Source organism: Rutidosis leptorrhynchoides, chromosome 4 (assembly GCF_046630445.1).
Source record: "Rutidosis leptorrhynchoides isolate AG116_Rl617_1_P2 chromosome 4, CSIRO_AGI_Rlap_v1, whole genome shotgun sequence".
Lineage (NCBI taxonomy): Eukaryota > Viridiplantae > Streptophyta > Magnoliopsida > Asterales > Asteraceae > Rutidosis > Rutidosis leptorrhynchoides.
The window spans coordinates 641,802,183-641,825,659 of record NC_092336.1 but is presented as its reverse complement, the minus strand read 5'-3'; the positions used below and the strand labels follow the sequence as shown (position 1 = coordinate 641,825,659).

At 33.3% G+C, this 23,477-nt stretch overlaps 1 long non-coding RNA gene across 4 annotated transcripts in view; it reads right to left on the bottom strand.

The window, feature by feature from the left end:
- LOC139904343 (uncharacterized) overlaps positions 1 to 23,477 on the bottom strand; it is a 41,921-nt gene that overhangs the window by 9,766 nt on the left and 8,678 nt on the right. For 2 of the 4 annotated variants that reach the window (XR_011778739.1, XR_011778742.1), the window contains exons 1-3: positions 1,681 to 1,943; positions 736 to 927; positions 524 to 657 (exon numbers count right to left, since the gene is read on the bottom strand). This is a non-coding gene — a long non-coding RNA (uncharacterized lncRNA). Of the gene's footprint in view, positions 1 to 523; positions 658 to 735; positions 928 to 1,680; positions 1,944 to 23,477 lie in introns of those variants that run through there. The other 2 variants (XR_011778740.1, XR_011778741.1) reach the window with 2 other exon arrangements.

Sequence of the window (23,477 nt, the reverse complement as noted above, 5' to 3'; positions counted from 1 at the left end):
TAGGGGGAGATTGTTGGAATAAGATCTGATGAGTCAAAATGTTTTGCAGGAAGTTAGAGTCTGGAAGTTAGAGTCTGGAGATGCAAGTTGCAGAATCTGTTTGTGTGAACGGTTTAATTACTTGGTAAAGAAGCTATGGGAATTCTGGAGATCTGGATAAATATTTAGAAGATCACGTTTTGATTTGATATTATCTCTAGAAGATAAACACTGATTTATTTAGAATATTAATAAGTTTTAGTTTATCTTTTCCTATCTTTTAGTCAAGTAGTTTTGGAAACCAAATCTTGGAGATTTGGTTTAACCTTGTATAAATAGGGGTACGATGTTCATTGTATTTTGTATCTCTCAAGCACGATTACTTTGTCTTTCATATTATATATCATTCGTGTTCTCTCAATTTTGTTCATATAATTTGTATCTATTGTTTATTGAGAGTTTAGTGTTCATAATCAAGTTATTGTGAACTAATAATAAAAGTTATGTAGTCCAACTTTGCACATAGACATAACGAATCACTCACATCTCATTTATTTGTATCATGTATGTTTCTGTCAGCTCTTTCCACAAGCCATTTTCCAGATGCCTTTCATAGAAGAACACTTCACGACTTGCTTTTACAGCCAATGCAGCGGTGCTTCGGGTACCATAACGTTTCTAATCGAAAAAAATATAATAATAAATTATCAAGAGATCCTGAATAGCAAATTATAAAAAGTTGAGTACCTTATTTACCTGGGCAGACACTATGCCAACAAATACAGAACTCAATTGGTGCTCGAACTCGAGAGAATATATTTGAGGAAGCATACTAAGTTCATCTTTAACAGTATTTCCCATCCGTTTATTAACCATCTCATCAACAGGAATTTCACCATCACTGTATTGATTTAAAATATCTCTAAAACCATGCTCCAATCTTTGAGCCTGAATACAGAACAAAATATTCAAACATTACAATAAGTAACTTACAATAAACATTGAATTGAAGAAAAAAAACATGAGTTATGTTGTTAACTATTAAAAAAAACGTGAGTTATAAAATTGTACATATGCATTATATCCATGTTAGCAGTATGGGATGAGATTCAAAAACACTACACACAAATTAATAAATAAATAAATAACAAATTTAGCAATCACAAAAGGAGTGCAGGACCATAAGTATCCTTATAATAACCTTCTAAGGTTGGTTCTAAAGGTATCAGTATCATGGATATATTATTGGACTATTTCACCAATCTCAGTCTAAAGAGCTTCAGTATTATTTATGAAGATTAAGATTATTGGTCCCAATTATTTTAAGGGAGTTCTATAATATGCCATCGATGAAGGAAAAAAAATGATAGTAGAAAGAATGACTATGGAAGTTGCATCAATACACATCTCTTCCAAGATTAGTTCTCTTAATCAATTCTTGCTTTGTTCATATAAATTCAATTAACTTGATCAAAAAGACATGTGAAAGCTGACCATATCCCGACCATTTAACTCGTTTAAACATGTAAAGAAAATGACATGTGTAAAAAGTTTTAGTTGTTCAGAGCCTGATATGTCAAATTTAAAAAATCATAAATAGATATGTACCTCTTCAAGGGTACATATGCACACCAACTGAATAAATATTACTGTAATAACATTAACAAAAGATGAATGAAAAGATGAGACAATACATATTACCTCTTCAAAAGTTGTTACACTAATTGAGTACTTGATTAGCTATTCTTCTGTAACTTTTTTGGCCCAACAGTTACATTGTTAAGTCTTTATACAATCTAAACAAATGGGTCAAGATTGACATGGAATATAATAGCAACACTAAAACACACCATTAATCAAAGATAACTATAATTATAAACTAAAAGTGTTAAAGTAAATTGCAATTATTAGTTTTTTTCTTGCAGGCATTTCAACAAACACTTTGTGCACTCTCATCAGAAAAGAACAATCTGCAAAGATTCAAGCATAAGTAAAACAATTGGTGACAAAGTGATTCATAACCCATACAAAGATGAATATTTATGTAAGACCCAAATATTTCATAGTATACTTGTGTGAATAAGTGATTCAAGTTGTGGGGTTTATGTTGTATATAATTAAAGGGCAAAAGAAGCTGAACTGGGCATTTGGCGCGCCGCGCGGCCTTATGGCGCGCCGCGCCATTTCGGGCTGACAGATTCTTCCTTCTTTTTAAATTAGATATTTTGGGGGCAATTTGGTAAAATCACTTTGGGGTCCGACTTTAAGTCCCCAAATCAGTTGTTGGAGTCTCCTTTACTCCATTTCCATCTACCTTATCACTTTCCATTAAATCCTAGAGAGAGAGGAAGTTCTAGAGTGAGAGAGCTCCATTAAAGGAAGAAGGAAGTTGAATCGGGTCTTAGTGCGAGTTCTAAAGTCGTTCATCTAGTCGCTAGCTACGTGGTGATTGTGTTGGTAAGTTATAAAACCTAATTTCTTACTTTAATTGTATTAAGGGTTAGGGTTTGGGTTATTTGTACATAAAAACCCATTTGTTAATGAATTAGGGGTTTTTGGGTGAATTTGGGTCATGAAGACTCAAAGTTGACTAACTAGGGTTTTCTAAGTACTAATCTATGTTTATGAGCTTAAATTAGTTAGTTAAATCACTAGCACACTTAAATATATGTAAAGGGGTGTTAAGTGGGTTAGTGGATGACCCGAAATGGGGGTATTGACTTAAATGGTCAAATGGGTCAAAATGGTCCTAAGTGGGTTAATGTATGTGTTTGATGCATAAACCTTGCATTGGAAAGCGTCTTAGGACTTAACTTGGCTAAGGATTAGGGTTTTGGTTATGATTGACCCAAATATTAGGGTTAAGGGTGCAAATGGGTCGAGATTGCACCATGGGTCAAAATGACTATAGAATGGAGTTTGAGTTGGTTGACCAACTTGAGTTTGTGATTGATATTATGTATAATGTAATAGGTACGTTACATTGAAGATTTCCGAGCTTATAAACCTCTCATCAAGACTTTGAGGTGAGTGGAAAATCTATATATGTATGTATATGATTTACGTACCGTATTAATGGTGTCACATAGCCGTTTTGTGACCGTAGTTGTGAGACATAGCCGTTTTGTCCACGTTTTATATATTTATGCACATAGCCGTGTTTGTGCATATAGTGGCGAGTAATAGCCGTGTTTTACTCCCACATTATTATCCGAGTTATTGTGCACATAGCCGTGTTTGTGTACATGATTGTGAGTAATAGCCATGTTTTACTCACACGTTGATCAAGTGATGCCATAGCCATTTTTGGGAACACTTGGGGGTGATGCCATAGCCGTTTTTAGAACACCTCGGGGGTTAGCATACCATAGCCGTTTTTGGGAGCTAACGGTTGTTATGAACATCGGTGACTTGTTTCGCGAAGTCATTCCCTTGCGAATATATTGGTTAACCATGGTTCATAGTTGTTGACGTTAGCATTAAATTATTATTATGAATATTATGCTATTGATGTTGCTAGTTGTACGATTTGATGGTACTAGCTTGTTATTGAGGCGTTATGCGTTTGTATGCGTTATATGATATCGTGGATGCGAGTAGGTAAGTCTTATATGCATGTTGTGACAACCCGGAAATTTCCAATCAAATTTAAACTTTATCTTTATATTATTCCGACACGATAAGCAAAGTTTGTTAAGTTAAATCTCAAGAATTTTAAATTGTGTTCATACATTCATTATAACCTCGACCAAATTCAGACGATTCACGAACCGTTATATATAAATAAATATGTATATATATGTATATATATATATATATATTATAACTTGAGAATATTAATAACGTATTAAATGTATAATACTTTACATGATCGTATTTGTTTCAATATGTTTATCAATGGAATTAGAAGATAATATCAAATTGTTGATTTATCAGATACATTATGATATGATTACGGGTCTATGTTATGAGGTCCACTGTGATTTAAGAAATCTATTCTTTTTGACAACATTCGAAAAATGGTAAAGTGATTTATAAGTAAGAACGTGAAGTGTAAATAACTTAGATGTTGGATATCGACAAGTTAAGTAACTCGACATTTTTCATTAAGATGATTTCATACGTTTATTTAACCTTTGAACTTTATCCCATGCTTCACCAACAAACTGTAATTTAAAAACTTGAAACCTATTATGAATATATATGATTCTACTTTTTTTTAAACATTTTATGATATAACGATTTCCATTATTTTAACCTTTAAACAAAATGATTCTTAAAAATATATTTGGTTTTAGAAAACAAAATTATTATATTTATTTGATTAAGTTTCAAACGTACAAAAACGTTTTCAGTTTAAAAAGAACTTTATTATTAAAACGTATATAACTTTTATAAATATCTAGAACCACTTTTGACAACTCATTACTTAACCAGTATGATAAAGATAACGATATTTATATTTTATTTTATTAAATATATATAACAATTTAAATTAATATTATATATATTTATACGCGTATTATACGTACATAGTTTTATACTTTTACTATACTTAAACTTTACCTTCACTTTATTTTTACTTTACTTTAACTTTAATAATTCACTTTAATAATTCATACTTTAATAATTCACTTTAATAATTCATACTTTAATAATTCACTTTAATAATTCATACTTTAATAATTCACTTTAATAATTCATACTTTAATAATTCACTTTAATAATTCATACTTTAATAATTCAAAAATCTATTATAAATAGAATTCAATAGGTTTCATTATTTCATAGAAACTTGAAAATATTTTTCTCTAAACTCTCTCAATCGATTTACATATATATATTTACTCCGTATTATTTCAAGATATTATTAGTATACATAAAATATTACGTCAGAGTGCTGTCCGAGTGATTTCGAAATTGTTTTTCGAGTGGGATTGGATTAAGGAAATTATGGGTTATAGCTATGGAGGTGATTGGTATGGTTCATGGGTATGCTCGTGAGGTCAATATAGTGTTTATCATCTCCGTTGCGTCTACGTACCTTTCCTGCAATATTGAATCTCAATATTGATACGTGAGTACTCATAATTTAACTTTTACATACTAATAGTGTATCCCTGACTAGTGCTCGAGTATATAGGATTATGCATGTTTGTACTTTTGATATTGCCTTTAGTTAGGTTATGTTGAATCCTGAATTAGTTATATATGCGACTGAGATAAGGTATAAGATATGCATGTCGTTGAAAAGCTAGCGAAAAATTAAGAACTTTTCATTTAGATATCGAATGATTTCGATGAACGGATTTGAAGTTATAGTCCATCGAATTTTTGTATTATTATTAAAAATGATTATTATTATCGTCGTTATTATCGTCGTTCTAGTTTTATCTTATTATTATTATTATTATTATCTTTATCAATAAAAGGATTTATCATTAAAAATTGTTATTTTTTATTATTATTACTATCGTTATTATCGTTAAAGTTATAATTAGTATTATTATTATTATCCAATTATTATTATTATTATTATTATTATTATTATTATTATTATTGGTATTATTATTATTATTATTATCATTATTAATATATATATCATTATTTAAAAATGGTTATTGTTATTGTTATTATTATTATTACTATATTATCATTAAGATAATTATTAGTATTATCGTTAATAATGTTATAGTAACTATCATTATTAATATTAGTGTAATTAAAACAAATATTTGTAACACCTAATTATTTTGATTACTATTATTATCATTATTACGAACACGATATAAAAGACGATTAAAAGCTATTAAACGAAACGATTAGGAAATAATGGGTAAGAGTATCATGATGAAATTAAAATATTATAAGATATTGATTTAGATAAAATTATCGTTCTTATTATTTTTATCATTACTATTATTATTAAAATTATCGTTAGTATTAAAACTATCATTTTAACAAAAATTATCATTTTAATAGAAATTTCATTGTTACTATAAAATATCATTATTATTATTATTATTATTTTAAATAGAATTATTATTTTAAAGATAATATTAAAAATTATCGTAAATATTAAAGTTATCATAATTAGAATTATCGTTTTATCATAATGTCATCTTAGTAATTATAAATATTGATATTTTTATAATAATAATTATTATTACAAAATAATACAACTTTTACTTACTATCATTATAGATATTATTTTATCAAATAAATATTTGATACAAACATATTTTACTACGTGTAATAACTTACTTTAATAATACGTATCATATTATCTTTATAATATTAAATGAACCCTATAAATTTTATTACTTAATATATATAAAAGTATATTTTATTATATAAATATAATATAAAATTTTATTTATTAATAAATAAATTATATTATTTACTCTAATAAATCTTTTAAAAATATTTAAAAATATAAAACGATGATATTTAAACTATATATTAATCATGTATAAATTTTTGGAAATTATTTTGAGTCAAATTTACTTTTGTTAACTTTTGCATATTAGTCTCGAGCATTAGGATTGTGGTACACTATGACTTGACCTAATTTGTTAGACAAATATTGACCAACACATAAATATATATAATTAATTTAGGTTCGTGAATCCGAGGCCAACCTTGCACTTGTTCAATGACGTTATATGTATTTTTACTACGAAATACAGTATGGTGAGTTTCATTTGCCTTTTTACCCTTTATATTTTTGGGACTGAGAATACATGCGCTTCTATAAATGTTTGACGAAATAGACACAAGTAATTGAAACTACATTCTATGGTTGAATTATCGAAATCGAATATGCCCCTTTTTATTAAAGTCTGGTAATCTAAGAATTAGGGAACAGACACCCTAATTGACGCGAATCCTAAAGATAGATCTATTGGGCCTAACAAACCCCATCCAAAGTACCGGATGCTTTAGTACTTCGAAATTTATATCATGTCCGAAGGAGGATCCCGGAATGATAGGGGATATTCTTATATGTATCTAGTTAATGTCAGTTACCAGGTGTTCACCATATGAATGATTATTTTTGTCTCTATGCATGGGACGTATATTTATGAGAACTGGAAATGAAATTCTTGTGGTCTATTAAAATGATGAAAATAAATGATTATGATAAACTAATGAACTCACCAACCTTTTGGTTGACACTTTAAAGTATGTTTATTCTCAGGTGTTAAAGAAATCTTCCGCTGTGCATTTGCTCATTTTAAAGATATTACTTGGAGTCTTTCATAGCATATTTCGAAGAACGTTGCATTCGAGTCATTGAGTTCATCAAAGATTATTATTAAATCAATTTATAGTTGGATAGTGGATATTATGAAATGGTATGCATGCCTGTCAATTTTCGATGTAAAGAAAGTTTGTCTTTTAAAAACGAATGCAATGTTTGTAAAATGTATCATATAGAGGTCAAATACCTCGCAATGTAATCAACTATTGTGAATCGTTTATAATGTATATGAATGGGTCCTTTCACATGTATATATTTATTCTACTCACTAAGCGTTAGCTTACCCTCTCATTGTTTACCATTTTATAGGTTCCGGCGTGGATAAGGGTAAGGGCATACGGTTGGATTAGAGATCCCGCTTGTTAAGGGACGCTTTTTGGAAGTTTAGTTCTTGGAGTTTGACCAAGACTTGGGTAGTTTAATCCCAAACGTCATGCTCGTAGTGTAGTTTGGTACTTAAACTTTTTGGCGGTCGAAACTCATAATTTGTATTAAACTCGTAAAACGGCCGAAGTGGGCCCTGCTTTGTAAAACTCATTTTACGTTTGAATTGTGTTAGTTTTACATATTTGAATGTGTGGTTAAAAGCGTGTCGTCTAAAAATGTCGGGAACTAGTCGATCTTTTTCGCATTTTGAGACTTTCCGGACAGACCCGAATGGCGCGCCGCGCGGCCATCCTGGCGCGCCGCGCCAATTCACTGTGCAGCAATTTTTTATTTTTATTTTGTATTTTTGGACGTGGTTTGCTCGCGGGTTGGTTTGGGTTGTTACAAGTGGTATCAGAGCATGGTCTAAGGGATTTAGGCGACTTGAGATAGGTGCCTAGACTTAGACTTTATTGTGTGTACGTGTTATGCGGAACTTGTAGGACTTTGGGTCTAATCGGGAATTGTTAGTACTTTGGTTTATGTGAACTAACCTTGTGCTAATGGTTTTGTGTTGTGTTTAGCAATCATCAAGCGAGATGGACGTAGTACTAGCAAGTTAATGCGACGTGCTCGCGTAACAATGATTAGCTACCGTTGTTACGGGTGCAAATCGTGTCAAACAAGTAATGTACGACAATTGTCGAGCAAGATGGAGTAGTGTGGTGTATATGTATATACTTATGAGTTAAGTCCTTTCGTTTCGTTGTTTAAATCTTTTCCGTTTTATAGAATGAAGATGAGAAATGGACACGACACCAATGACGGAAGTACGAGTGAGGACGTTGAGTTCACGGCCAAAGTTGAGGCCATCTTTAAACGACAAAAGGCGGAGTTCCTCGAGGATGTTAAGAAAATGTTTCTAGATACGATTGACGAGCAATTAGTCAATGTAGTCAAGGAGCAAGTGAAGGTCGTTCTTCAAGGGGATAATGTGGGGAGATGGGACTTCTTCTATAAGAATTTCAAGGACTCTCAACCTCCTACCTTCGATGGTGAACGGGACCCACTTAAGAGTGCCCGTTGGATCTCCGACATGGAGGGGGCTTTTTGTACGTGTGAATGCCCTCTTGATAAAAAGACGAGATATGGTTGTAGCTTGTTAAGAAGTGATGCTAAATTGTGGTGGGACACAAAGATCCGACTTTATAGCGAAGAACAGTGCATAAAGTTCACATGGGATGAATTCAAGGCGGAGTTTTTCGATGAATACCGAACTTCGGCCGATCTTACAAGGCTTAAGGATGAACTACGTTCCTTGAGGCAAGGGTCGATGGATTTGAACACTCTCAAATCCGTGTTTTTGTCCAAGACCCAATTTTGCCCGGAGTATGTCGGGAATGATAAAATGTTGAAAGAAGATTTCTATCGAATCTTGAATGATAACTATCAAGAGAAAATTAGTGTGAACGTGGTGAAGAGCTTTGATGAATTGTTCAATATGGCAAAGGGTTTTGAAGCGCTTGTGTTGAGAAGGAGTAGTTTTACTTTTGGAAAGAGGAAGTTCGAGAATTCGAGTCAATCGAGCTTTTCTCACAAAAAGAACAAGAAGGGGTCCGAAAGCGTCGGAAGTGTGAAGAAGGGTGGTTCAAATACTTTTGCGCCTACTTGTTATAGTTGCGGAAAGTCGGGTCATTACGCCCGTGATTGTTTGACCAAGTCGGTCACATGTTTTAATTGTGGGAAGGAGGGGCACAAGAGGCTGAAATGTCCCGATTTGAATAATGATCATGTCAAGAAGTTAGAAAAGGCGGCAGGTACGGCTAGGGGTCGCAACTATTTGATGACCAATGATGAAGCCAAACAATCGAACGAAGTTGTCTCAGGTACTTTCATGGTTAATTCTAATCCGGCAAGGATTCTCTTTGAAAGTGGTGCAAATTTGTCGTTTGTGTGTCCTAAATTTGTGCCTAAACTTAATAGACCGTTAGCTAAGTTAACTCGTCCGGTAGAAGTCGAAATAGCGGACGGCAAGACAGTGCTAGTGGTCAATGTGTGCAAAAATTGTGATGTTGTGTTTGGTGTCGAAAACTTTAAGATAGATCTCATTCCAATGACTTTGGGCGATTTTGATATTGTTGTGGGTATGGATTGGCTCGATCATAATAGAGCCGATATTGGATGCCATGAAAAATTTATTCGTGTGAAGACACCAAGTGGGGGAGAGTTAATTATTCACGGTGATAAGCGTAGAAGACTTGTGCCGATATGCACTTTTGCACGGGCACGTCGTCTCCTCGATAGTGGTGGCATGGCTTTTCTTGCCCATGTTGTTGATACTCGTGATGAGTCACCACGCATTCGTGAAATTCCAGTGGTTAGTGATTTCGAAGACGTTTTTCCGGACGAGTTACCGGGTGTTCCGGCGGAAAGACAAGTTGAATTTCGCATTGAGTTGGTTCCGGGGGCTACCCCCATTGCTAAAACTCCTTATCGTTTAGCACCGACGGAAATGCAAGAGTTGTTAAATCAAACCCAAGAGTTACTTGAGAAGGGTTTTATTCGATCGAGTGCTTCGCCATGGGGCGCTCCGGTTTTATTCGTGAAAAAGAAGGATGGTAGTATGCGGATGTGCATCGATTACCGGGAGTTGAATAAAGTGACGATCAAGAATCGTTATCCTTTGCCTAGGATTGACGATTTGTTTGACCAACTCCAAGGTGCAACGTATTTCTCAAAAATCGACCTACGGTCCGGCTATCACCAAATGCGGGTCCGTGAGGAAGATATCGAGAAAACTGCTTTTCGAACGCGTTATGGGCATTTTGAGTTTGTGGTTGATCGTTTTGAGCAGATTGTATATAATACTATTAAAGTTTACAAGGAAATACTATTAAATACGATACAATTTTACACAAGATATTTATTTATTTATAGAATGGATATACTTAAACCTTGCTACAACACTTATAGGCAGTGTACCTAATCGTACAGTAGTGTAGTTTTTAGTAAGTCCGGTTCGTTCCACAGGGAAATCTTTAAACAAAGCTTAATGCTATATTAGTTTACTTTTATAAAAATACAAATATATATATAAGTAATATTATTATTATAAAGGGGGTTTTTACCGTTTAATGACCGGTTTGTCGATTTTAAAACTTTAGTCGCAGTTAAAACCAAATGTAAAATAATAAATAAATACAAGACTTAATTTAAAGCGTAAAGTAAATAACGATAATGAAATTGCGAATAATAAAAGTGCGATAAAATAAACTTGCGATAATTAAAAAGTACGATAATTAAAAGTGCAATTAAATACAATAACAATAAAAATGCGATAATTAGAAGTGCAATTAAATATAAAATAAAGGAAATTAAATATGAAATAAAAGAATTATGCTTATTTAAACTTCCGTAATCATGATGTTTGACGTGTTGATTTTAGTTTTATGCCCATGGGTTAATTGTCTTTTGTCCTGGATTATTTAATATGTCCGTCTGGTTTTTGTCCATAACAGTCCATCAGTCATAAATATAAAGTGCGAGTGTCCTCGTCAAATTATCCTTATACCCGAAGTTAAATATTCCAACTAATTGGGGATTTAAACTGTAACAAGATTTTAATACTTTGTTTAATAATTACACCAGGTTGTCGACTGAGTGTAACCCAAGGTTTTAATATTTTGTTATCAATTATACCAAGTGTCCTTGTACATAATTTCACCCCTGTTTTAATTATTCTAGTGGCTATTAATCCATTCCCGTGTCCGATTAAATGAACGATTATTCGTACATATAAATACCCCGCCCATCGTGTCCGATCGAGTGTATATGGTAATTTATAGGGACGCCCAATTGTAAATCTTTATATTAACATTAACAAACTATCATTTAGTTAAACAAATATAAAGCCCATTAATAGCCCATAGTCTAATTTCCACAAGTGTCGTTCTTTTATCCAAACCCCAATTATGGTACAAAGCCCAATTACCCAATTTTAGTAATTAGCCCAACATCATGATTACTTCGGATTAAATAAGCATAATAATAACTTAGCTACGAGACATTAAATTAAAAATGTTGAACATAACTTACAATGATTAAAAATAGCGTAGCGTTACACGGACAGAATTTCGACTTACACCCTTACAACATTCGCTAACATACCCTTATTATTAGGATTAAAATTAAAATTAAAATTAAAATATAAATTATATATATATATATTTTACGTATATAGATAGAGAGAATGATATATGATGGATGAAAAAATGCTCAGAATTCGGTTGCTTTTATAGGGAGTTTCATATTTTGGGGCTCCGCGACTCGCGGCATTTTTGGCCTTCAAACTATGCGAGTCGCGGAGAATGAAATTACAGCTCAGTCCCTTTTGGAGTCTTTCTTGCCGACGGTTTTAAATATTAATATAATATATAAATAATTATAAGAATTATTTAAATATTATATTATATTTATGTGCATAGTTGACTTGTAATTTTTAGTCCGTTGCGTCGAGCGTTGAGAGTTGACTCTGGTCCTGGTTCCGGATTTTTGAACGTCCTTGCGTACAATTTAATATCTTGTACTTTACGTTTTGAATCTTGTACTCTTGTAATTTCGAGACGTTTCTTATCAATAATTGGAACCTCTTTGATTGTCTTTTGTACTTTTGAGCTTTTTGGTCGTTTGCGTCTTCAATTCGTCGAATCTGTCTTTTGTCTTCACCTTTTAATATTTAAACGAATATCACTTGTAAATAGAACAATTGCAACTAAAAGCTTGTCTTTCTTGAGGAATAATGCTATGAAATATATGTTCATTTTTAGCATTATCAAATATTCCCACACTTGAGCGTTGCTTGTCCTCAAGCAATATCGTCTTGAAATACAAGAATCGCTTCTTTATTCTTCACACTTTGTACATCAGTAATTTCTATACGGCGGTATAAACAATGGTAGTAACGATATGGTTTACAGTCCCACATGACTATAAAAATTTAGATCCATTAAGGAAATTGGATCTTTATGAAAACATTTGATCTTTTGAAAATTAAATCTAGTTTTTACCCTAGATAAGTTTTCCGGAATAACCCTTTACCGGTGTTTGCAAAATATTTTTGTGGGTTTGGTGAGTTTCAGAATTGAAAATTTTAGCTCAAAACTTGCAGTTTTGTGTCACCCACTTGCTAACCTTGTATTTGGAAAGCAACACGTCCAGTTTACTTGTCCCGTATATTACCTTTCGGTAAACTACCGTCCGGTTGTAAAGGAAAGCGTTGAACAAGCAACTGTTAAGGCAATGTCCCGTGACTTGCTTTTAATTATGGTCTATAACGTGTCGGAAGCAATTACTATCCTTGGTAGGAGCAATAGTAAAGCTCACCCTTATAATTTTTCGGTCTGGCACAAGGTCCTGTCTTTGACCATGCTATGCAACCACCGTTCTTACGGTTGACACCCGATTTAGTTCAGGTGACCTAATGAATTCCAGGTGAATTCCTAGGATTTTACGTTCAATGGTAATGAACGCATTGAAAATAGGGTTTTCAGAAAACAAATCGGTTTGTAATTTTATCAAAATATTTTCTCGTTCAAGCTCGAGTTTAGATATCATTGAATTCCATGAGTTTGTAATTCTCAATCTTTAAGGTCAATCTCAAGGATTGAGTAATATCAGTCTTAAAAGCTGATTTTTAATCTTTAAGGAGATTATCCTTTCTGGGGATCTGATTCATTAGTCTTATCCAGCTAATTTGCATGGTGCCCCCCCATTTTACGAGATAAATCTTTCTCATGGTTAGGATAAATCTGACCACTTGGCGACCCTGTTTAATGCTGAGGTCCGTGGATTTCCTGCTGATTTTAGTGATGACTTTTCTAGATTTTTCGTCAACCTACAGCTGGTCTGGACGACAACTTCCTGACCTAAATCAAGAAGCGCGTGTCTTTTTCGGAAGACTTTACTTCCTTTTAATGATGGAATTGATTCATCGTGTAGATCCATCTCTTCTTTTCTTTCATCGGGTAAAACAGTTTAGTTTAGTCCAAAGCAAAAGTATTTTCAGTTATTTGTTACAGATATACGTGACATATGTTTAAGATAACTTGGTAATTTTTCCCACACTTGGCTTTTATTTTCCTTTTTTATCGTCCTCTATTCCATTTTAAATGAATTTTAACATTTTGGTTTGTTTCTCAATTTATGTCCTTTTCGAGGTAACAATAATTTCGGTGTTATAACCTAGTTTTATCGTTCATAAATATGTATAAACATGATTTTGAGTTCATTTAATTGAAAATTTTGTAAAATTTTACTAGAATTGGGTAGTCAGTATATAAGACTAGGGCTGTTCTTTATTATCAGCGAGCACTAGATTCTAATACAACTACTGCTTTACTAGTATTTTTAATGGTAACCCAGTGTTTAAAGTAAAAATTTTAAAATCCGAAAGAATTTAACCCCTTCCCACACTTAAGATCTTGCAATGCCCTCATTTGCAAGAAATCAGTAACAATTTAAATTATTGAGGGTGATTTGTGTGAAAATGATTAAATTTTACCAAAGTTTCCAAACATATTGGCGTTTGTTTGCTGAATGATGAATGGTGCACATCATTTGTTCATTCCGTCTTGTTGTTATTTCACATATATTTTGCATCTTGTCGTCAAAATTAGTTGTTTTTGCTAAACTTAATGCCAGTCTTTGAAAATGCGTTGTTTTACCCTGTTGTGTACATAAGATAAACTGCAAACATATATACATATTTTTGAAGTTTGGTATATTACCCCACATTCAAAAATTATTAAAATCTTAAGAATAAAAGTTAGAAAATTATAAAAACCATTACAATATTAACATAAGTATTAAATGTTTCAATATAACAAATTACAAAATAAATAAAACTAAGTAGACTAGGGATGATACTGGTACCAATAGGGGTTCCAGGCATAACCATAGGTGCTATAGAATGCTTCGGCAGGGTTATACGTAGGATACGGTGGTTGCATCTCTATAGACCAGGGAGGGAAGATGGGTTTTGGTGTAGGAATATAGTTTCTACTTATATGTTGGCAATGAGCTATGATTTGGTTCTGATGAACTTGCCAATCTTCAAATGCTCTCTGTCTAGCATTTTCGTACTCCTGTGAAGCTATAAACCTTTGCATTTCTTGTATTTCATTTCCCCCTCCTACATTACCTTGCTGTTGGTTTCTCTCAACCTGTGGATGTCTACCATGGTATTGTACTGCGGCGTTATTTCGCCTCTTCAAAATTTTCTCACCATGGTATACATTTAAACCTATAGTATCGCGGGGTTCTGGTTCTTCGACTAATAATCCCCCCCGACTTATATCCACACCGAGATATTCAGCAATCAAAGTAATAAAAATACCACCTCCTATTATGCTATGCGGTCTCATCCCCCTAACCATAGCTGATAAATAATAACCCACACAATACGGTATACTTACAGCGCTTTGTGGGTCTCGAATACACATATGGTAAAACAAATCCTGTTCATTTACCTTTTCCTTGTTCTTACCTCTTTGTGTAATCGAATTAGCTAAAAACCTATGAATCACTCTTAATTCGGCTCTATCTATATCCAAATAAGAGTAATTTCCCCCTTTGAATCGGTGATGGCTTGTCATTTGACTCCATACACCGTGTGTATCAAAATTTTCATTTATCTTTCTACCGTTTAGTATCAACCCTCTTCAATCAGCAGATGCTAACTCCTCAGGCGTATATATACGTAAAGCCTGAGCCATGTCTAGTAAAGACATGTGGCGCATCGAACCTCCTAACAAAAATCTAATAAAAGATCGATCGGTTAAACTAGCTACCCGATCATTTAATTCTATACTACATAACAATTCTTCACACCATACTTTATATACAGGTCTACGCATGGTGAATAAACGTACCCAGTCATTAAAAGTAGAATTACCATACCTCTGTACAAGTAATTCCCTAATTGGCCCGGCCAATTCTACAGCTTCTAAGGGTCCCCATTCTATGACCCTCGGTACCTCAACAACCTTAGAATGAAGAGTATGCAAACCCCTTTGGTATTTTGGATAATCTATCCAAAGTCTGTCAAATCTCAGGTTCGGGTGCAACTCTTCCAAGTGCATATCAGAAAAGGTCATGACTGGATGAGGTATATCCTGCTTGTAGTAGTTATCCACCTCCTGTTGTTCCGCATTCTCAGCAGGAGCATTGCGAGCTTGGGATGAAGATTCACCCCTTTCAGTCTGCAAAACACATCAAACACAATTTTTGTGCATCCAAATATGCATTAGTGTCAGCAAAATCATCAATCAAAATAATTACAATGACATGATCAATTTATATCAAACTTAAGCTTATTTTCACATTTTTATCAAATCTACACTTTTTCAAATAAGCATATACGAAAATGTTCGCCAAGTTCATAAGCATTTAACTCAAATAACATGTTAAAATAATCATTACTAGCAATTAAACAGGTCTCAAATGGCATTATCTCTCAAAAATCAAGTTCATGAATTTTAGACTTTGAAAAAGTCCACTTTAATTCTCAAAATCATGTTTAGGCTCAAAGTTTGGATCATTTAACTACCTAAACATGTTACACTACTTAATTTAGCAACAATTCATGACAAAAATCGGCCATAACCTGTTTATATCAAAAAGCCCCAAATTTGCTCAAGAACACAAACCCTAGATTACTCAAAATTTGAAGTTTAAGGCTTCTAATCATGTTAAAAAGCATCAATCTAGGTTATACAAGCATAATACATAAACCTTTAAAGACTTGATTACACTAAAAAGCATCAATATCAAATTGGGGAAAAAATTGCTCAAGAACACTAATTTCGGATTAAATGGTGTTTATGTGTAGAAATTTACCGTTTTTCTTGAGTAATTCCTTGATAGCATCCTTCTCAACATGATTTTAGTAAAAGATTTGATGATTAACGGTTAAAAATTGTGATTTTGGGGTGTATTTTTCGGGATTTTCGCTGTTATTTCGCAGTGTTTTCTGTTTTTGTGGGTTGGTTTGAGCTGTTCGTTCAGCTATATTTTTTTGTTCTGTAAATTGGTCCTCCCGCGACTCGCGGGGATTAAACCTCCAAACTCCGCGAGTCGCGGAGTTTGGTAATTTTTTTTTTTTTTATAATCTTTAACTTATTAAAACAATTAACTAATTAATTTTAAAATTTTGTTTCCCTTGTTATTTAGGACGAGGTCGTTTCGGATCGATGTCCTAGTCCGTCCCTCGACAAAATTTTAAAATTTGTCTTTTTGTAGCGATTGTTTTAAATGCTAAGATTTTTGGGGTTTTTTAATGTTTTTGGCATACTTTAATTCAATAAGATTAAAAATAATGATAATAAAAGTTCTCGTCCCTCCCTCGGGTAAAGCAATTTCGGTTCAAAGACCTAGTCTTCAACTTACGACGAATTTTAAAAATCATATTTTTAACTTAATGAGATAAAGTAAATTTTTGTTTTTAAATTCACACAACTTAAATATGAAATTCAAAATTAATATTAAAAATTCACACCAAACTTAAAATTTAAAATGCATAAAATTAAAAATTCATATTTTAAAAATAAAAAATTCACACCAATCTTAATTTAAAAATTCATATTATAAATTCACACCAAACTTATATTAATTTTTCAAATATTTACAATTTTAAATATATTGTTTTTACAAAGTTTACAATATTAATTTAAGATTTAAATATTAATTTTAAAAACATGGTAAAAATAAAATTAAAAATCTTTTTGGCTTTTTATCCCACTTTAATCAATCAAATATTATCAAAAATATGCGCCCCTCTTTTCGGTAAAGTAATTTCGGTTCCAAGACCTAATTTAACTCATGACGAATTTTTGAAATATTTTGGGTTGATTGATTAAAGATATTTATACCTTAAGAATAAACGTTAAATTTCGCAGTGATGTAATAAATTTTTGAATGATATCAATAATTTCGGTCGCCAAACCTAATTTTATTCAATACCAATTTAATACTTTTTAGCGAACAAATTAGCGTTTATTATCAAAAGGTTAAAAATAAAAAAAATAAAATAAAAACTGTACAGACTTACCTGTGAAATAGATTTCTTAGTTATATGATCTATCCCATTCATAAGATAGTCGGTTTAATTGGTTTTCCATGGCTACATAGGCGTAACCTCGAGCATTCAGTGTCTTTTCTTCTAAACATACGAACGGTCCATCTCTGCATAAAGTAACAAATTCGGTATTTGAATAGGTTTGATTATTTGAACATTTACCTCCATGTGACCATTTTCCGCATTTGTGACATCTTTCTAGGTGTCGTGCTCTTCTTTTCGCTATGGATTTTGATTTTCCTTTACCAAATTGTAACTTATTATCTTCGCATCTGGATTCTTTTCTAACTCCGTCCATTCTTTCTCTGATTACTGATACTATTTCACTCGGAAGTGTGTCATTATTACGTTTAGTGATCAAAGCGTGTAGCATTAGACCATGGTTTAGTTCACAGGAAGTCTTCATTTTGTAAAAACCTAAAAAAATAAAAATTCAGAATGGAGGGAGAAGACTAGTTCTTTAGGGTCTGCTAGGGAAAGACCATTCGGGTTCCATTTTCGAGAACTACATGAAAACAGACAATCTAACTCTAACAGAAATACATAAACCCCTTGATTCTCCCCACACTTAGTTAGTTGTGGTGTCGAAATTGTGATTAACTTCGTTGTCGACTTCCATCGGACCATGTATGTAATGTTTAACTCTGTGACCATTAACTTTAAATTCAATCCCATTTGAATTTATCAATTCTACTGTTCCGTATGGAAAAACTCTTTTGACTATGAATGGTCCAGACCATCTTGATTTCAATTTTCCAGGAAATAGCTTGAATCGTGAATTGAAAAGAAGAACTATGTCTCCTTCTTTAAATTCTTTTGAACTTCTGATTCTTTTATCATGCCATTTCTTCGTTCTTTCTTTATAGATTAACAAATTTTCGTATGCTTCATGTCTTAATTCTTCTAATTCGTTTAGTTGACTTAATCGTAGACGTCCGGCTTCATGTAAATCAAGATTACATGTCTTCAAAGCCCAAAATGCTTTGTGTTCAATTTCTACTGGAAGATGACATGCTTTTCCATAAACAAGTCTAAAAGGTGTGGTTCCAATTGGAGTTTTGTAGGCTGTTCTAAAAGCCCAGAGTGCATCCTCCAATTTAATGGACCATTCCTTCGGATTTGATCCTACGGTTTTCTCTAGAATACGTTTTAAAGCTCGGTTGGTATTTTCAACTTGTCCACTTGTTTGTGGATGATATGCGGTGGAGATTTTATGCGTTACTCCATATCTTTTAAGAACTTTCTCAAGTTGATTATTACAGAAATGAGTACCCCGATCACTTATTAAAGCTTTCGGTGTTCTAAACCTTGCAAAAAGACGTTTTAAAAAATTGACTACAACTCGTGCATCGTTAGTTGGGAGAGCTTGTGCTTCCGCCCATTTAGATACATAATCAATGGCTACGAGTATATATAGATTATTATGAGATTTTGGAAATGGACCCATAAAGTCAATACCCCAAATGTCAAATACTTCACATACTTGGATGACATTTTGTGGCATTTCATCACGTTGACTTATTTTTCCGGCCCTTTGACAAGCATCACAGGATTTGCAAAGAAGGTGTGCGTCTTTGTAAATTGTAGGCCAATAGAATCCAGCATCATAAACTTTTCTTGCTGTTAGTTGAGGCCCATAATGCCCTCCTGTTGGTCCTGTGTGACAATGGTTTAATATTTTACTAGCTTCATCTCTAAATACACATCGGCGTATTATTCCATCGGGACAACTTTTAAACAGATGTGGATCTTCCCAAAAATAGTGTTTTATATCACTGAAGAATTTCTTTCGTCTTTGGTACGTTAATCCTTTTTCAAGGAATCCACAAACTAAGTAGTTTGCATAGTCTGCAAACCATGGAATTTCTTTATAATCTATCTTCAATAGATATTCATCAGGAAAGTTGTCTTGTATGGCCGATTCATTTAGAACTTCTAATTCGGGATTTTCAAGACGAGAAAGATGATCAGCGGCGAGATTTTCTGCTCCTCTTTTATCTCGGATTTCAATATCAAACTCTTGTAAGAGTAAGATCCAACGGATTAATCTTGGTTTAACATCTTGTTTCGAAAATAGGTATCTAAGAGCAGAATGGTCGGTATAGACCACCGTTTTTGCTAGAACGAGATATGATCGAAATTTGTCAAAAGCAAAGACAATAGCAAGGAGTTCTTTTTCAGTAGTTGTATAGTTCGTTTGTGCTCCTTGTAATGTCTTACTAGCATAATATATAGGTTGAAATCGTTTTTCAATCCTTTGTCCTAAAACGGCTCCCATTGCAAAATCACTTGCATCGCACATTAGTTCAAATGGTAGATTCCAATTTGGTGTTATCATGATCGACGCATTAGTAAGTTTTTCTTTAAGAACATTAAAAGATTTGATACACTCATCTGAAAAGATGAATGGAGCATCCTTTTCTAGGAGTTTATTCATAGGAGTGGCAATTTTAGAAAAATCTTTTATGAAACGTCGGTAAAAACCGGCATGCCCTAGAAAACTCCTAACTCCTCTAACATTGGTGGGATGTGGAAGTTTAGCAATTACATCTACTTTAGCTCTATCCACTTCAATTCCTTCTTTTGAAATTTTATGATCAAGAACGATGCCTTCTTTAACCATAAAATGGCATTTCTCTCAATTAAGAACTAGATTTGATTGTTCGCATCTAATAAGCATTCGTTCCAGATTAACTAGACATGATTTAAATGTATCACCGAAGACTGAAAAGTCATCCATGAAAACTTCCATGCATTCTTCTATCATGTCATGAAAAATCGCCATCATACACCTTTGAAAGGTTGCAGGGGCGTTGCAAAGTCCAAATGGCATGCGTTTGTAAGCAAAAGTACCATAAGGGCACGTGAATGTGGTTTTCTCTTGATCTTCGGGTGCTATTGGAATTTGAAAATATCCGGAAAATCCATCTAGAAAACAATAGTAACTATTTCCGGCTAATCTTTCCAACATTTGATCTATGAAAGGTAAGGGAAAGTGATCTTTTCTGGTGGCGTCATTTAATTTTCTATAATCAATACATACACGCCATCCTGTTACAGTCCTAGTAGGAATAAGCTCATTTTTCTCATTTGTAATGACAGTCATGCCACCCTTCTTAGGCACGCATTGAACTGGGCTTACCCATGGACTATCAGAGATTGGATAAATTAAACCTGCATCTAGCAGTTTAATAATCTCTTTTTTTAACTACATCTTGCATATTAGGATTTAGTCTTCGTTGGCGTTGCACATACGTTTTATGACCTTCTTCCATAAGGATTTTATGTGTGCAATACGAAGGACTTATTCCTTTAATATCATGAATCTTCCATGCAATGGCTGGTTTATGAGCTTTCAACACAGAAATGAGTTGTGATTTCTCATTTTCAGTAAGAGAAGACGATATTATTACAGGTAATTCAGATTCACCATGTAAATAAGCGTATTCCAAATGGTTTGGAAGTGGCTTTAACTCTAATTTCGGAGGTTCTTCTACCGATGATTTATATCGATATCTGTCTTCTTCTTTTAGCATTTGAATTTCTTCTGTTGTTGGTTCATATCCATTAGCTATAAGTGTAGCTAACATTTCAGCTTTATCAATTGGTTCATTACCTTCTCCTAAAGAACATTCTCCTGTTCCTTGTAATTCTGGAAATTCTTCTAATAATTCTGCATGTGCATCTATAGTTTGAATATAATAACATGTAGCATCTGCAGATTGTGGTTGTTGCATTGCTCTATCAACTGAAAAGGTAACACTCTCATCCTCTATACTTAGGGTCAGTTTCTTACCGAACACGTCTATCATTGCTTTAGCCGTGTTTAAGAATGGTCTTCCTAATATGAGAGGAACTTAAGAATCTTCTTCCATGTCCAAAACAACAAAATCTACTGGAAATACTAAAGTACCAACTTTAACTAGCATGTTCTCCATTATCCCTCTAGGATATTTTATTGATCTATCGGCTAGTTGTATGCTTATTCTGGTTGGTTTCAATTCTCCAAGGTCTAGTTTAGCGTATAGTGAATACGGCATTAAATTTATACTAGCACCTAAATCTGCTAATGCTTCTATTGAACTAAGACTACCCAGAAAACATGGAATTGTGAAACTTCCTGGATCAGATAGTTTTTCTGGTATCTTATTCAACAGCACTGCTGAACAATTAGCATTCATAGTAACAGCCGAGAGTTCTTCCATTTTCTTTCTATTTGAGATTAGATCTTTCAAGAATTTAGCATATCTAGGCATTCCTGAAATCACATCAATGAAAGGAAGATTTACATTTATCTGTTTAAACATATCCAAGAATTTGGATTGCTCGGCTTCAAGTTTTTCTTTCTTCATTTTACTCGGGTAAGGAAGTGGTGGTTGGTATGGTTTTACATAAGGTTTATCCTTAACTGTGTTATCTTCATTAACCTTTTCAACTACCGGTTCTTTTTCCTTATCTTGATCAGGTTGTGGTTCTTGTGGAGTAGGAATAGCTTCATCAGAAGTTACAGGTATTTCAGGTGGTTTAAGTGTTGTACCACTTCTTGTGGTAATGGCTTTAGCTGTTTCATTCCGGGGGTTAGCATTTGTATCACTAGGTAGACTTCCCGGTTTTCTTTCACCTATTAACCTTGCTAGGTTACTTACTTCTTGTTCCAGGTTTTGAATAGAAGCTTGTTGATTTCTAAATGCTTGAGCATTTTGTTCATTAGTTTGTTTCTGAGATGTGAAAAACTGTGTTTGAGTTTCAACTAGCTTCGTCATCATATCTTCTAAATTCGGATTTTTATCATCGGTTTGTTGTGGTGGTTTGTTTTGAAAATTAGGTCTTTGCTGATTGTAAGTATTATTGGATACTTGTTGATTGCTAGGACCTTGTTGGTTGTTGTATGGAATATTTCTGTTATAATTCTGGTTTTGATTGTAAATCGGTCTTGGCGGTTGATAATTATTCTGATAATTATTTCCAGGCCTTTGGTTTATGTATGAAATATTCTCTCTTTGTTCCATTGTTAATTCAATACTGAGACAATCTTTTGTCAAATGTGGTCCTCCACACTGCTCACAACTAATTCGTATTGAGTGTATATCTTTAGTCATCTTTTCCATTCGTCTCTCGACAGCATCTATCTTTGCAGAAATGGAATCTAAGTCATGGCTAGAATCGGCTCTAGCTGCTTTAGATGATCTAACGATATCTTTTTCTTGGTGCCACTCATGTGAGTGGGAAGCAGTGTTATAAATAATTTTGTAAGCATCAGTTTCGGTTTTCTTCATAATAGAACCACCAGCTGCTATATCTATGTCTTTCCTTGTAGTGATGTCGCATCCTTGGTAGAATATTTGTACTATTTGACAGGTATCTAAACCATGTTGCGGACATCCTCTTAACAACTTTCCATATCTTGTCCACGCCTCATATAGAGTTTCATTTGGCTTCTGTGTGAACGTAACAATTTCTGCTTGAAGTCTTACGGCTTTAGATGCAGGAAAGAATTGTTTAAGAAATTTTTCAACTAAAACATCCCATGTATCAATCGCCCCTTCAGGTAACGATTCCAACCAATCTTTGGCTTCTCCCTTTAAAGTCCAGGGAAATAACATGAGATATATCTGTTCATCCTCCACTTCTCGGATTTTAAATAGTGTGCAGATCCTATTAAAGGTACGTAGATGTTCATTTGGATCTTCCTTCGGCGCACCACTAAATTGGCATTGATTAGTCACCATGTGTAGA